Raw genomic sequence first — 12,424 nt, 5'->3', positions numbered from 1 at the left:
CATAACAGACACTGTAAACTGGTCGTAAAGCAAGGTCCTTGTGACAGTACTCATGCAATGCATTTGAAAAGACGCATGGTATTGTATGGTAACCGTAATCCCACTGACAAAGCAGCCTATTGTTGGACTGTCAATTTTCTCCTGGAGGAAAATACAAGCCCTAGTGGTCTTGCTGGGAAATGTGGTAGAGTCCCACAGCTGGGCTTGAGGGGAAGGACTCAACAGACCTTCCCTGGTGGTCTAGTGGTTAGGATTCGGCGCTCTCACCGCCGCGGCCCGGGTTCGATTCCCGGTCAGGGAATGAGCTTTTGCCCTCCAGCGGCGGTCGTGATTGCAAAATGGCGGACAACGAAATCAAGTGCTGATGGCCTCGTTGAGAAGCACTGCCAAAGAAATGTTTGTGCGTGAAAATGAACTCCTTCGAGCCGGAGTCGAACCAGTGACCTAAGGATTGCCAACTTGCCTCCTATCGAAGGCACTCTGGTCAAGGACAGAACCTCAACCTATCAGGTTGCTGAAGCTCCGCCGCTGGCTAAAAGTGCTACTAGCACAGACAGACGTGCTGGCTGTTTCGATAAGTGAAGCAAAGGCAACCCCAGCTTCCCATACCGGAAGTCAAACCCGGGCCGCCGCTAGACCATACGGGATCTTCCTCCCGCCTGGAGCAGGCCTTTTGGCTTTTAGTGTGTGACCGCCCCCTTTAAGAACATGGGAATGATCCGTAGGGATTGTTTACTGAATTCAATTTCATCAGGCTCAACGGAGGGAGCTCTCATTTGCCTTGCCCAGGGGGTTCAGTTTCCTCCCATTCCTGCGTTGGCATAACAGACACTGTAAACTGGTCGTAAAGCAAGGTCCTTGTGACAGTACTCATGCAATGCATTTGAAATGACGCATGGTATTGTATGGTAACCGTAATCCCACTGACAAAGCAGCCTATTGTTGGACTGTCAATTTTTAATATTAATCAACCAATCCAATAATAAGAATAACAAAAACTACGGGCTAATAAAACGGAATAATAAAATGGCTATGGGCTGACAGCGAAGCAAAAGAGGCAGAGTGAGCCAGCCAGGAGTCAAACCTAGAATCTTCTGATCCGTAGTCAGACGCGTTATCCATTGCGCCACTGGCCCACCGATCAGCTGTCCTTGAGCTTACACGGGACCTGTTGGTGTTCGACTGGGCAGAGGCCTGTCATGACATCTACTCTTTCTCATGCCATTAACAGGCCTCGAGCCAACGTCAGGAAGGGGTCCGATGAGGGGCCTGCTATAAAAACCTTCGAGATGAAGGCTTCACATATTGGGGATCTCGGTTGCTTTGTTTTCATGGCAAGTTGTGGTGTTGTTAGGATATTCCTACAGAGCCTGTGACAGTTTCTCAGCGGAAGAACTGGGATCCAGGGTCAGAGACGTCTCCTCTCCTGGAGGAAAATACAAGCCATAGTGGTCTTGCTGGGAAATGTGATAGAGTCCCACAGCTGGGCTTGAGGGGAAGGGCTCAACAGACCTTCCCTGGTTGTCTAGTTGTTAGGATTTGGCGCTCTCACCGCCGCGGCCCAGGTTCGGTTCCCGGTCAGGGAACGAGCTTTTGCCCTCCAGCGGCGGACGTGATTGCAAAATGCCGGACTACGAAAACAAATGCTGATTTCCTCGCCGAGAAGCACGGCCAAATAAATGTTTGCATGTGAAAAAGAACTCCTTCGAGCCGGAGTCGAACCAGCGACCTAAGGATTGCCAATTTGCCTCCTACAGTCCTCCGCTCTACCAGCTGAGCTATCGAAGGCACGCTGGTTGGGGACAGAACCTCAACCTATCAGGTTGCTGAAGCTCCGCCGCTGGCTAAAAGTGCTACTAGCACAGACAGACGTGCTGGCTGTTTCGATAAGTGAAGTAAAGGCAAACCCAGCTTCCCATACCGGGAGCCGAATCCGGGCCGCCTGGGTGAAAACTAGGAATCCTGACTGCTAGACCATATGGGATCTTCCTCCCGCCCTGAGCAGGCCTTTTGGCTTTTAGTGTGTGACCGCCCCCTTTAAGAACATGGGAATGATCCGAAGGGATTGTTTACTGAATTCAATTTCATCAGGCTCACCGGAGGGAGCTCTCATTTGCCTTGCCCAGGGGGTTCAGTTTCCTCCCATTCCTGCGTTGGCATAACAGACACTGTAAACTGGTCGTAAAGCAAGGTCCTTGTGACAGTACTCATGCAATGCATTTGAAAAGACGCATGGTATTGTATGGTAACCGTAATCCCACTGACAAAGCAGCCTATTGTTGGACTGTCAATTTTTAATATTAATCAACCAATCCAATAATAAGAATAACAAAAACTACGGGCTAATAAAACGGAATAATAAAATGGCTATGGGCTGACAGCGAAGCAAAAGAGGCAGAGCGAGCCAGCCAGGAGTCAAACCTAGAATCTTCTGATCCGTAGTCAGACGCGTTATCCATTGCGCCACTGGCCCACCGATCAGCTGTCCTTGAGCTTACACGGGACCTGTTGGTGTTCGACTGGGCAGAGGCCTGTCATGACATCTACTCTTTCTCATGCCATTAACAGGCCTCGAGCCAACGTCAGGAAGGGGTCCGATGAGGGGCCTGCTATAAAAACCTTCGAGATGGAGGCTTCACATATTGGGGATCTCGGTTGCTTTGTTTTCATGGCAAGTTGTGGTGTTGTTAGGATATTCCTACAGAGCCTGTGACAGTTTCTCAGCGGAAGAACTGGGATCCAGGGTCAGAGACGTCTCCTCTCCTGGAGGAAAATACAAGCCATAGTGGTCTTGCTGGGAAATGTGATAGAGTCCCACAGCTGGGCTTGAGGGGAAGGGCTCAACAGACCTTCCCTGGTTGTCTAGTTGTTAGGATTTGGCGCTCTCACCGCCGCGGCCCAGGTTCGGTTCCCGGTCAGGGAACGAGCTTTTGCCCTCCAGCGGCGGACGTGATTGCAAAATGGCGGACTACGAAAACAAATGCTGATTTCCTCGCCGAGAAGCACGGCCAAATAAATGTTTGCATGTGAAAAAGAACTCCTTCGAGCCGGAGTCGAACCAGCGACCTAAGGATTGCCAATTTGCCTCCTACAGTCCTCCGCTCTACCAGCTGAGCTATCGAAGGCACGCTGGTTAGGGACAGAACCTCAACCTATCAGGTTGCTGAAGCTCCGCCGCTGGCTAAAAGTGCTACTAGCACAGACAGACGTGCTGGCTGTTTCGATAAGTGAAGTAAAGGCAAACCCAGCTTCCCATACCGGGAGCCGAATCCGGGCCGCCTGGGTGAAAACTAGGAATCCTGACTGCTAGACCATATGGGATCTTCCTCCCGCCCTGAGCAGGCCTTTTGGCTTTTAGTGTGTGACCGCCCCCTTTAAGAACATGGGAATGATCCGAAGGGATTGTTTACTGAATTCAATTTCATCAGGCTCACCGGAGGGAGCTCTCATTTGCCTTGCCCAGGGGGTTCAGTTTCCTCCCATTCCTGCGTTGGCATAACAGACACTGTAAACTGGTCGTAAAGCAAGGTCCTTGTGACAGTACTCATGCAATGCATTTGAAAAGACGCATGGTATTGTATGGTAACCGTAATCCCACTGACAAAGCAGCCTATTGTTGGACTGTCAATTTTCTCCTGGAGGAAAATACAAGCCCTAGTGGTCTTGCTGGGAAATGTGGTAGAGTCCCACAGCCGGGCTTGAGGGGAAGGACTCAACAGACCTTCCCTGGTGGTCTAGTGGTTAGGATTCGGCGCTCTCACCGCCGAGGCCCGGGTTCGATTCCCGGTCAGGGAATGAGCTTTTGCCCTCCAGCGGCGGTCGTGATTGCAAAATGGCGGACAACGAAATCAAGTGCTGATGGCCTCGTCGAGAAGCACTGCCAAAGAAATGTTTGCGCGTGAAAATGAACTCCTTCGAGCCTGAGTCGAACCAGTGACCTAAGGATTGCCAACTTGCCTCCTATCGAAGGCACTCTGGTCAGGGACAGAACCTCAACCTATCAGGTTGCTGAAGCTCCGCCGCTGGCTAAAAGTGCTACTAGCACAGACAGACGTGCTGGCTGTTTCGATAAGTGAAGCAAAGGCAACCCCAGCTTCCCATACCGGAAGTCAAACCCGGGCCGCCGCTAGACCATATGGGATCGTCCTCCCGCCTGGAGCAGGCCTTTTGGCTTTTAGTGTGTGACCGCCCCCTTTAAGAACATGGGAATGATCCGTAGGGATTGTTTACTGAATTCAATTTCATCAGGCTCACCGGAGGGAGCTCTCATTTGCCTTGCCCAGGGGGTTCAGTTTCCTCCCATTCCTGCGTTGGCATAACAGACACTGTAAACTGGTCGTAAAGCAAGGTCCTTGTGACAGTACTCATGCAATGCATTTTAAAAAAAGCTTGGTATTGTATGGTAACCGTAATCCCACTGACAAAGCAGCCTATTGTTGGACTGTCAATTTTCTCCTGGAGGAAAATACAAGCCCTAGTGGTCTTGCTGGGAAATGTGGTAGAGTCCCACAGCCGGGCTTGAGGGGAAGGACTCAACAGACCTTCCCTGGTGGTCTAGTGGTTAGGATTCGGTGCTCTCACCGCCGCGGCCCAGGTTCGATTCCCGGTCAGGGAATGAGCTTTTGCCCTCCAGCGGCGGTCGTGATTGCAAAATGGTGGACAACGAAATCAAGTGCTGATGGCCTCGTCGAGAATGCATTTGAAAAGACGCATGGTATTGTATGGTAACCGTAATCCCACTGACAAAGCAGCCTATTGTTGGACTGTCAATTTTTAATATTAATCAACCAATCCAATAATAATAATAACAAAAACTACGGGCTAATAAAACGGAATAATAAAATGGCTATGGGCTGACAGCGAAGCAAAAGAGGCAGAGCGAGCCAGCCAGGAGTCGAACCTAGAATCTTCTGATCCGTAGTCAGACGCGTTATCCATTGCGCCACTGGCCCACCGATCAGGTGTCCTTGAGCTTACACGGGACCTGTTGGTGTTCGACTGGGCAGAGGCCTGTCATGACATCTACTCTTTCTCATGCCATTAACAGGCCTCGAGCCAACGTCAGGAAGGGGTCCGATGAGGGGCCTGCTATAAAAACCTTCGAGATGGAGGCTTCACATATTGGGGATCTCGGTTGCTTTGTTTTCATGGCAAGTTGTGGTGTTGTTAGGATATTCCTACAGAGCCTGTGACAGTTTCTCAGCGGAAGAACTGGGATCCAGGGTCAGAGACGTCTCCTCTCCTGGAGGAAAATACAAGCCATAGTGGTCTTGCTGGGAAATGTGATAGAGTCCCACAGCTGGGCTTGAGGGGAAGGGCTCAACAGACCTTCCCTGGTTGTCTAGTTGTTAGGATTTGGCGCTCTCACCGCCGCGGCCCAGGTTCAGTTCCCGGTCAGGGAACGAGCTTTTGCCCTCCAGCGGCGGACGTGATTGCAAAATGGCGGACTACGAAAACAAATGCTGATTTCCTCGCCGAGAAGCACGGCCAAATAAATGTTTGCATGTGAAAAAGAACTCCTTCGAGCCGGAGTCGAACCAGCGATCTAAGGATTGCCAATTTGCCTCCTACAGTCCTCCGCTCTACCAGCTGAGCTATCGAAGGCACGCTGGTTGGGGACAGAACCTCAACCTATCAGGTTGCTGAAGCTCCGCCGCTGGCTAAAAGTGCTACTAGCACAGACAGACGTGCTGGCTGTTTCGATAAGTGAAGTAAAGGCAAACCCAGCTTCCCATACCGGGAGCCGAATCCGGGCCGCCTGGGTGAAAACTAGGAATCCTGACTGCTAGACCATATGGGATCTTCCTCCCGCCCTGAGCAGGCCTTTTGGCTTTTAGTGTGTGACCGCCCCCTTTAAGAACATGGGAATGATCCGAAGGGATTGTTTACTGAATTCAATTTCATCAGGCTCACCGGAGGGAGCTCTCATTTGCCTTGCCCAGGGGGTTCAGTTTCCTCCCATTCCTGCGTTGGCATAACAGACACTGTAAACTGGTCGTAAAGCAAGGTCCTTGTGACAGTACTCATGCAATGCATTTGAAAAGACGCATGGTATTGTATGGTAACCGTAATCCCACTGACAAAGCAGCCTATTGTTGGACTGTCAATTTTCTCCTGGAGGAAAATACAAGCCCTAGTGGTCTTGCTGGGAAATGTGGTAGAGTCCCACAGCTGGGCTTGAGGGGAAGGACTCAACAGACCTTCCCTGGTGGTCTAGTGGTTAGGATTCGGCGCTCTCACCGCCGCGGCCTGGGTTCGATTCCCGGTCAGGGAATGAGCTTTTGCCCTCCAGCGGCGGTCGTGATTGCAAAATGGCGGACAACGAAATCAAGTGCTGATGGCCTCGTTGAGAAGCACTGCCAAAGAAATGTTTGTGCCTGAAAATGAACTCCTTCGAGCCGGAGTCGAACCAGTGACCTAAGGATTGCCAACTTGCCTCCTATCGAAGGCACTCTGGTCAAGGACAGAACCTCAACCTATCAGGTTGCTGAAGCTCCGCCGCTGGCTAAAAGTGCTACTAGCACAGACAGACGTGCTGGCTGTTTCGATAAGTGAAGCAAAGGCAACCCCAGCTTCCCATACCGGAAGTCAAACCCGGGCCGCCGCTAGACCATACGGGATCTTCCTCCCGCCTGGAGCAGGCCTTTTGGCTTTTAGTGTGTGACCGCCCCCTTTAAGAACATGGGAATGATCCGTAGGGATTGTTTACTGAATTCAATTTCATCAGGCTCAACGGAGGGAGCTCTCATTTGCCTTGCCCAGGGGGTTCAGTTTCCTCCCATTCCTGCGTTGGCATAACAGACACTGTAAACTGGTCGTAAAGCAAGGTCCTTGTGACAGTACTCATGCAATGCATTTGAAATGACGCATGGTATTGTATGGTAACCGTAATCCCACTGACAAAGCAGCCTATTGTTGGACTGTCAATTTTTAATATTAATCAACCAATCCAATAATAAGAATAACAAAAACTACGGGCTAATAAAACGGAATAATAAAATGGCTATGGGCTGACAGCGAAGCAAAAGAGGCAGAGTGAGCCAGCCAGGAGTCAAACCTAGAATCTTCTGATCCGTAGTCAGACGCGTTATCCATTGCGCCACTGGCCCACCGATCAGCTGTCCTTGAGCTTACACGGGACCTGTTGGTGTTCGACTGGGCAGAGGCCTGTCATGACATCTACTCTTTCTCATGCCATTAACAGGCCTCGAGCCAACGTCAGGAAGGGGTCCGATGAGGGGCCTGCTATAAAAACCTTCGAGATGAAGGCTTCACATATTGGGGATCTCGGTTGCTTTGTTTTCATGGCAAGTTGTGGTGTTGTTAGGATATTCCTACAGAGCCTGTGACAGTTTCTCAGCGGAAGAACTGGGATCCAGGGTCAGAGACGTCTCCTCTCCTGGAGGAAAATACAAGCCATAGTGGTCTTGCTGGGAAATGTGATAGAGTCCCACAGCTGGGCTTGAGGGGAAGGGCTCAACAGACCTTCCCTGGTTGTCTAGTTGTTAGGATTTGGCGCTCTCACCGCCGCGGCCCAGGTTCGGTTCCCGGTCAGGGAACGAGCTTTTGCCCTCCAGCGGCGGACGTGATTGCAAAATGGCGGACTACGAAAACAAATGCTGATTTCCTCGCCGAGAAGCACGGCCAAATAAATGTTTGCATGTGAAAAAGAACTCCTTCGAGCCGGAGTCGAACCAGCGACCTAAGGATTGCCAATTTGCCTCCTACAGTCCTCCGCTCTACCAGCTGAGCTATCGAAGGCACGCTGGTTGGGGACAGAACCTCAACCTATCAGGTTGCTGAAGCTCCGCCGCTGGCTAAAAGTGCTACTAGCACAGACAGACGTGCTGGCTGTTTCGATAAGTGAAGTAAAGGCAAACCCAGCTTCCCATACCGGGAGCCGAATCCGGGCCGCCTGGGTGAAAACTAGGAATCCTGACTGCTAGACCATATGGGATCTTCCTCCCGCCCTGAGCAGGCCTTTTGGCTTTTAGTGTGTGACCGCCCCCTTTAAGAACATGGGAATGATCCGAAGGGATTGTTTACTGAATTCAATTTCATCAGGCTCACCGGAGGGAGCTCTCATTTGCCTTGCCCAGGGGGTTCAGTTTCCTCCCATTCCTGCGTTGGCATAACAGACACTGTAAACTGGTCGTAAAGCAAGGTCCTTGTGACAGTACTCATGCAATGCATTTGAAAAGACGCATGGTATTGTATGGTAACCGTAATCCCACTGACAAAGCAGCCTATTGTTGGACTGTCAATTTTCTCCTGGAGGAAAATACAAGCCCTAGTGGTCTTGCTGGGAAATGTGGTAGAGTCCCACAGCCGGGCTTGAGGGGAAGGACTCAACAGACCTTCCCTGGTGGTCTAGTGGTTAGGATTCGGCGCTCTCACCGCCGAGGCCCGGGTTCGATTCCCGGTCAGGGAATGAGCTTTTGCCCTCCAGCGGCGGTCGTGATTGCAAAATGGCGGACAACGAAATCAAGTGCTGATGGCCTCGTCGAGAAGCACTGCCAAAGAAATGTTTGCGCGTGAAAATGAACTCCTTCGAGCCTGAGTCGAACCAGTGACCTAAGGATTGCCAACTTGCCTCCTATCGAAGGCACTCTGGTCAGGGACAGAACCTCAACCTATCAGGTTGCTGAAGCTCCGCCGCTGGCTAAAAGTGCTACTAGCACAGACAGACGTGCTGGCTGTTTCGATAAGTGAAGCAAAGGCAACCCCAGCTTCCCATACCGGAAGTCAAACCCGGGCCGCCGCTAGACCATATGGGATCGTCCTCCCGCCTGGAGCAGGCCTTTTGGCTTTTAGTGTGTGACCGCCCCCTTTAAGAACATGGGAATGATCCGTAGGGATTGTTTACTGAATTCAATTTCATCAGGCTCACCGGAGGGAGCTCTCATTTGCCTTGCCCAGGGGGTTCAGTTTCCTCCCATTCCTGCGTTGGCATAACAGACACTGTAAACTGGTCGTAAAGCAAGGTCCTTGTGACAGTACTCATGCAATGCATTTGAAAAGACGCATGGTATTGTATGGTAACCGTAATCCCACTGACAAAGCAGCCTATTGTTGGACTGTCAATTTTTAATATTAATCAACCAATCCAATAATAATAATAACAAAAACTACGGGCTAATAAAACGGAATAATAAAATGGCTATGGGCTGACAGCGAAGCAAAAGAGGCAGAGCGAGCCAGCCAGGAGTCGAACCTAGAATCTTCTGATCCGTAGTCAGACGCGTTATCCATTGCGCCACTGGCCCACCGATCAGGTGTCCTTGAGCTTACACGGGACCTGTTGGTGTTCGACTGGGCAGAGGCCTGTCATGACATCTACTCTTTCTCATGCCATTAACAGGCCTCGAGCCAACGTCAGGAAGGGGTCCGATGAGGGGCCTGCTATAAAAACCTTCGAGATGGAGGCTTCACATATTGGGGATCTCGGTTGCTTTGTTTTCATGGCAAGTTGTGGTGTTGTTAGGATATTCCTACAGAGCCTGTGACAGTTTCTCAGCGGAAGAACTGGGATCCAGGGTCAGAGACGTCTCCTCTCCTGGAGGAAAATACAAGCCATAGTGGTCTTGCTGGGAAATGTGATAGAGTCCCACAGCTGGGCTTGAGGGGAAGGGCTCAACAGACCTTCCCTGGTTGTCTAGTTGTTAGGATTTGGCGCTCTCACCGCCGCGGCCCAGGTTCAGTTCCCGGTCAGGGAACGAGCTTTTGCCCTCCAGCGGCGGACGTGATTGCAAAATGGCGGACTACGAAAACAAATGCTGATTTCCTCGCCGAGAAGCACGGCCAAATAAATGTTTGCATGTGAAAAAGAACTCCTTCGAGCCGGAGTCGAACCAGCGACCTAAGGATTGCCAATTTGCCTCCTACAGTCCTCCGCTCTACCAGCTGAGCTATCGAAGGCACGCTGGTTGGGGACAGAACCTCAACCTATCAGGTTGCTGAAGCTCCGCCGCTGGCTAAAAGTGCTACTAGCACAGACAGACGTGCTGGCTGTTTCGATAAGTGAAGTAAAGGCAAACCCAGCTTCCCATACCGGGAGCCGAATCCGGGCCGCCTGGGTGAAAACTAGGAATCCTGACTGCTAGACCATATGGGATCTTCCTCCCGCCCTGAGCAGGCCTTTTGGCTTTTAGTGTGTGACCGCCCCCTTTAAGAACATGGGAATGATCCGAAGGGATTGTTTACTGAATTCAATTTCATCAGGCTCACCGGAGGGAGCTCTCATTTGCCTTGCCCAGGGGGTTCAGTTTCCTCCCATTCCTGCGTTGGCATAACAGACACTGTAAACTGGTCGTAAAGCAAGGTCCTTGTGACAGTACTCATGCAATGCATTTGAAAAGACGCATGGTATTGTATGGTAACCGTAATCCCACTGACAAAGCAGCCTATTGTTGGACTGTCAATTTTCTCCTGGAGGAAAATACAAGCCCTAGTGGTCTTGCTGGGAAATGTGGTAGAGTCCCACAGCTGGGCTTGAGGGGAAGGACTCAACAGACCTTCCCTGGTGGTCTAGTGGTTAGGATTCGGCGCTCTCACCGCCGCGGCCCGGGTTCGATTCCCGGTCAGGGAATGAGCTTTTGCCCTCCAGCGGCGGTCGTGATTGCAAAATGGCGGACAACGAAATCAAGTGCTGATGGCCTCGTTGAGAAGCACTGCCAAAGAAATGTTTGTGCGTGAAAATGAACTCCTTCGAGCCGGAGTCGAACCAGTGACCTAAGGATTGCCAACTTGCCTCCTATCGAAGGCACTCTGGTCAAGGACAGAACCTCAACCTATCAGGTTGCTGAAGCTCCGCCGCTGGCTAAAAGTGCTACTAGCACAGACAGACGTGCTGGCTGTTTCGATAAGTGAAGCAAAGGCAACCCCAGCTTCCCATACCGGAAGTCAAACCCGGGCCGCCGCTAGACCATACGGGATCTTCCTCCCGCCTGGAGCAGGCCTTTTGGCTTTTAGTGTGTGACCGCCCCCTTTAAGAACATGGGAATGATCCGTAGGGATTGTTTACTGAATTCAATTTCATCAGGCTCAACGGAGGGAGCTCTCATTTGCCTTGCCCAGGGGGTTCAGTTTCCTCCCATTCCTGCGTTGGCATAACAGACACTGTAAACTGGTCGTAAAGCAAGGTCCTTGTGACAGTACTCATGCAATGCATTTGAAATGACGCATGGTATTGTATGGTAACCGTAATCCCACTGACAAAGCAGCCTATTGTTGGACTGTCAATTTTTAATATTAATCAACCAATCCAATAATAAGAATAACAAAAACTACGGGCTAATAAAACGGAATAATAAAATGGCTATGGGCTGACAGCGAAGCAAAAGAGGCAGAGTGAGCCAGCCAGGAGTCAAACCTAGAATCTTCTGATCCGTAGTCAGACGCGTTATCCATTGCGCCACTGGCCCACCGATCAGCTGTCCTTGAGCTTACACGGGACCTGTTGGTGTTCGACTGGGCAGAGGCCTGTCATGACATCTACTCTTTCTCATGCCATTAACAGGCCTCGAGCCAACGTCAGGAAGGGGTCCGATGAGGGGCCTGCTATAAAAACCTTCGAGATGAAGGCTTCACATATTGGGGATCTCGGTTGCTTTGTTTTCATGGCAAGTTGTGGTGTTGTTAGGATATTCCTACAGAGCCTGTGACAGTTTCTCAGCGGAAGAACTGGGATCCAGGGTCAGAGACGTCTCCTCTCCTGGAGGAAAATACAAGCCATAGTGGTCTTGCTGGGAAATGTGATAGAGTCCCACAGCTGGGCTTGAGGGGAAGGGCTCAACAGACCTTCCCTGGTTGTCTAGTTGTTAGGATTTGGCGCTCTCACCGCCGCGGCCCAGGTTCGGTTCCCGGTCAGGGAACGAGCTTTTGCCCTCCAGCGGCGGACGTGATTGCAAAATGGCGGACTACGAAAACAAATGCTGATTTCCTCGCCGAGAAGCACGGCCAAATAAATGTTTGCATGTGAAAAAGAACTCCTTCGAGCCGGAGTCGAACCAGCGACCTAAGGATTGCCAATTTGCCTCCTACAGTCCTCCGCTCTACCAGCTGAGCTATCGAAGGCACGCTGGTTGGGGACAGAACCTCAACCTATCAGGTTGCTGAAGCTCCGCCGCTGGCTAAAAGTGCTACTAGCACAGACAGACGTGCTGGCTGTTTCGATAAGTGAAGTAAAGGCAAACCCAGCTTCCCATACCGGGAGCCGAATCCGGGCCGCCTGGGTGAAAACTAGGAATCCTGACTGCTAGACCATATGGGATCTTCCTCCCGCCCTGAGCAGGCCTTTTGGCTTTTAGTGTGTGACCGCCCCCTTTAAGAACATGGGAATGATCCGAAGGGATTGTTTACTGAATTCAATTTCATCAGGCTCACCGGAGGGAGCTCTCATTTGCCTTGCCCAGGGGGTTCAGTT

General features: G+C 51.1%; 13 non-coding genes across 13 annotated transcripts; 5 read left to right on the top strand and 8 right to left on the bottom strand.

Annotated features, from left to right (window-relative positions):
• Window positions 1-229: 229 nt before the first annotated feature.
• Window positions 230-301, top strand: trnae-cuc (transfer RNA glutamic acid (anticodon CUC)). Its single transcript has one exon. It is a non-coding gene; the product is annotated as a tRNA-Glu (tRNA).
• Window positions 302-1,701: 1,400 nt separating this feature from the next.
• On the bottom strand, window positions 1,702-1,788 carry trnay-gua (transfer RNA tyrosine (anticodon GUA)). The gene is given in 2 exon segments: window positions 1,702-1,737; window positions 1,752-1,788. It is a non-coding gene; the product is annotated as a tRNA-Tyr (tRNA).
• A 1,250-nt stretch (window positions 1,789-3,038) lies between these two features.
• trnay-gua (transfer RNA tyrosine (anticodon GUA)) lies at window positions 3,039-3,125 on the bottom strand. The gene is given in 2 exon segments: window positions 3,039-3,074; window positions 3,089-3,125. It is a non-coding gene; the product is annotated as a tRNA-Tyr (tRNA).
• Window positions 3,126-3,723: 598 nt separating this feature from the next.
• Window positions 3,724-3,795, top strand: trnae-cuc (transfer RNA glutamic acid (anticodon CUC)). The gene has a single exon. It is a non-coding gene; the product is annotated as a tRNA-Glu (tRNA).
• Window positions 3,796-4,879: 1,084 nt separating this feature from the next.
• trnar-acg (transfer RNA arginine (anticodon ACG)) lies at window positions 4,880-4,952 on the bottom strand. The gene has a single exon. It is a non-coding gene; the product is annotated as a tRNA-Arg (tRNA).
• Window positions 4,953-5,517: 565 nt separating this feature from the next.
• Window positions 5,518-5,604, bottom strand: trnay-gua (transfer RNA tyrosine (anticodon GUA)). Its single transcript is given in 2 exon segments — window positions 5,518-5,553; window positions 5,568-5,604. It is a non-coding gene; the product is annotated as a tRNA-Tyr (tRNA).
• A 598-nt stretch (window positions 5,605-6,202) lies between these two features.
• trnae-cuc (transfer RNA glutamic acid (anticodon CUC)) lies at window positions 6,203-6,274 on the top strand. Its single transcript has one exon. It is a non-coding gene; the product is annotated as a tRNA-Glu (tRNA).
• Window positions 6,275-7,674: 1,400 nt separating this feature from the next.
• trnay-gua (transfer RNA tyrosine (anticodon GUA)) lies at window positions 7,675-7,761 on the bottom strand. The gene is given in 2 exon segments: window positions 7,675-7,710; window positions 7,725-7,761. It is a non-coding gene; the product is annotated as a tRNA-Tyr (tRNA).
• A 598-nt stretch (window positions 7,762-8,359) lies between these two features.
• On the top strand, window positions 8,360-8,431 carry trnae-cuc (transfer RNA glutamic acid (anticodon CUC)). The gene has a single exon. It is a non-coding gene; the product is annotated as a tRNA-Glu (tRNA).
• Window positions 8,432-9,193: 762 nt separating this feature from the next.
• trnar-acg (transfer RNA arginine (anticodon ACG)) lies at window positions 9,194-9,266 on the bottom strand. Its single transcript has one exon. It is a non-coding gene; the product is annotated as a tRNA-Arg (tRNA).
• A 565-nt stretch (window positions 9,267-9,831) lies between these two features.
• On the bottom strand, window positions 9,832-9,918 carry trnay-gua (transfer RNA tyrosine (anticodon GUA)). Its single transcript is given in 2 exon segments — window positions 9,832-9,867; window positions 9,882-9,918. It is a non-coding gene; the product is annotated as a tRNA-Tyr (tRNA).
• Window positions 9,919-10,516: 598 nt separating this feature from the next.
• trnae-cuc (transfer RNA glutamic acid (anticodon CUC)) lies at window positions 10,517-10,588 on the top strand. Its single transcript has one exon. It is a non-coding gene; the product is annotated as a tRNA-Glu (tRNA).
• Window positions 10,589-11,988: 1,400 nt separating this feature from the next.
• Window positions 11,989-12,075, bottom strand: trnay-gua (transfer RNA tyrosine (anticodon GUA)). The gene is given in 2 exon segments: window positions 11,989-12,024; window positions 12,039-12,075. It is a non-coding gene; the product is annotated as a tRNA-Tyr (tRNA).
• Between the last annotated feature and the right edge of the window lie 349 nt (window positions 12,076-12,424).

This window comes from Rhinichthys klamathensis, unplaced genomic scaffold (genome assembly GCF_029890125.1).
Source record: "Rhinichthys klamathensis goyatoka isolate OS25496 unplaced genomic scaffold, OSU_Roscu_1.1 h1tg000562l_1, whole genome shotgun sequence".
NCBI lineage: Eukaryota > Metazoa > Chordata > Actinopteri > Cypriniformes > Leuciscidae > Rhinichthys > Rhinichthys klamathensis.
Note: the sequence above shows the minus strand (reverse complement) of the source record. Positions and strands in the feature narration are given on the sequence as shown.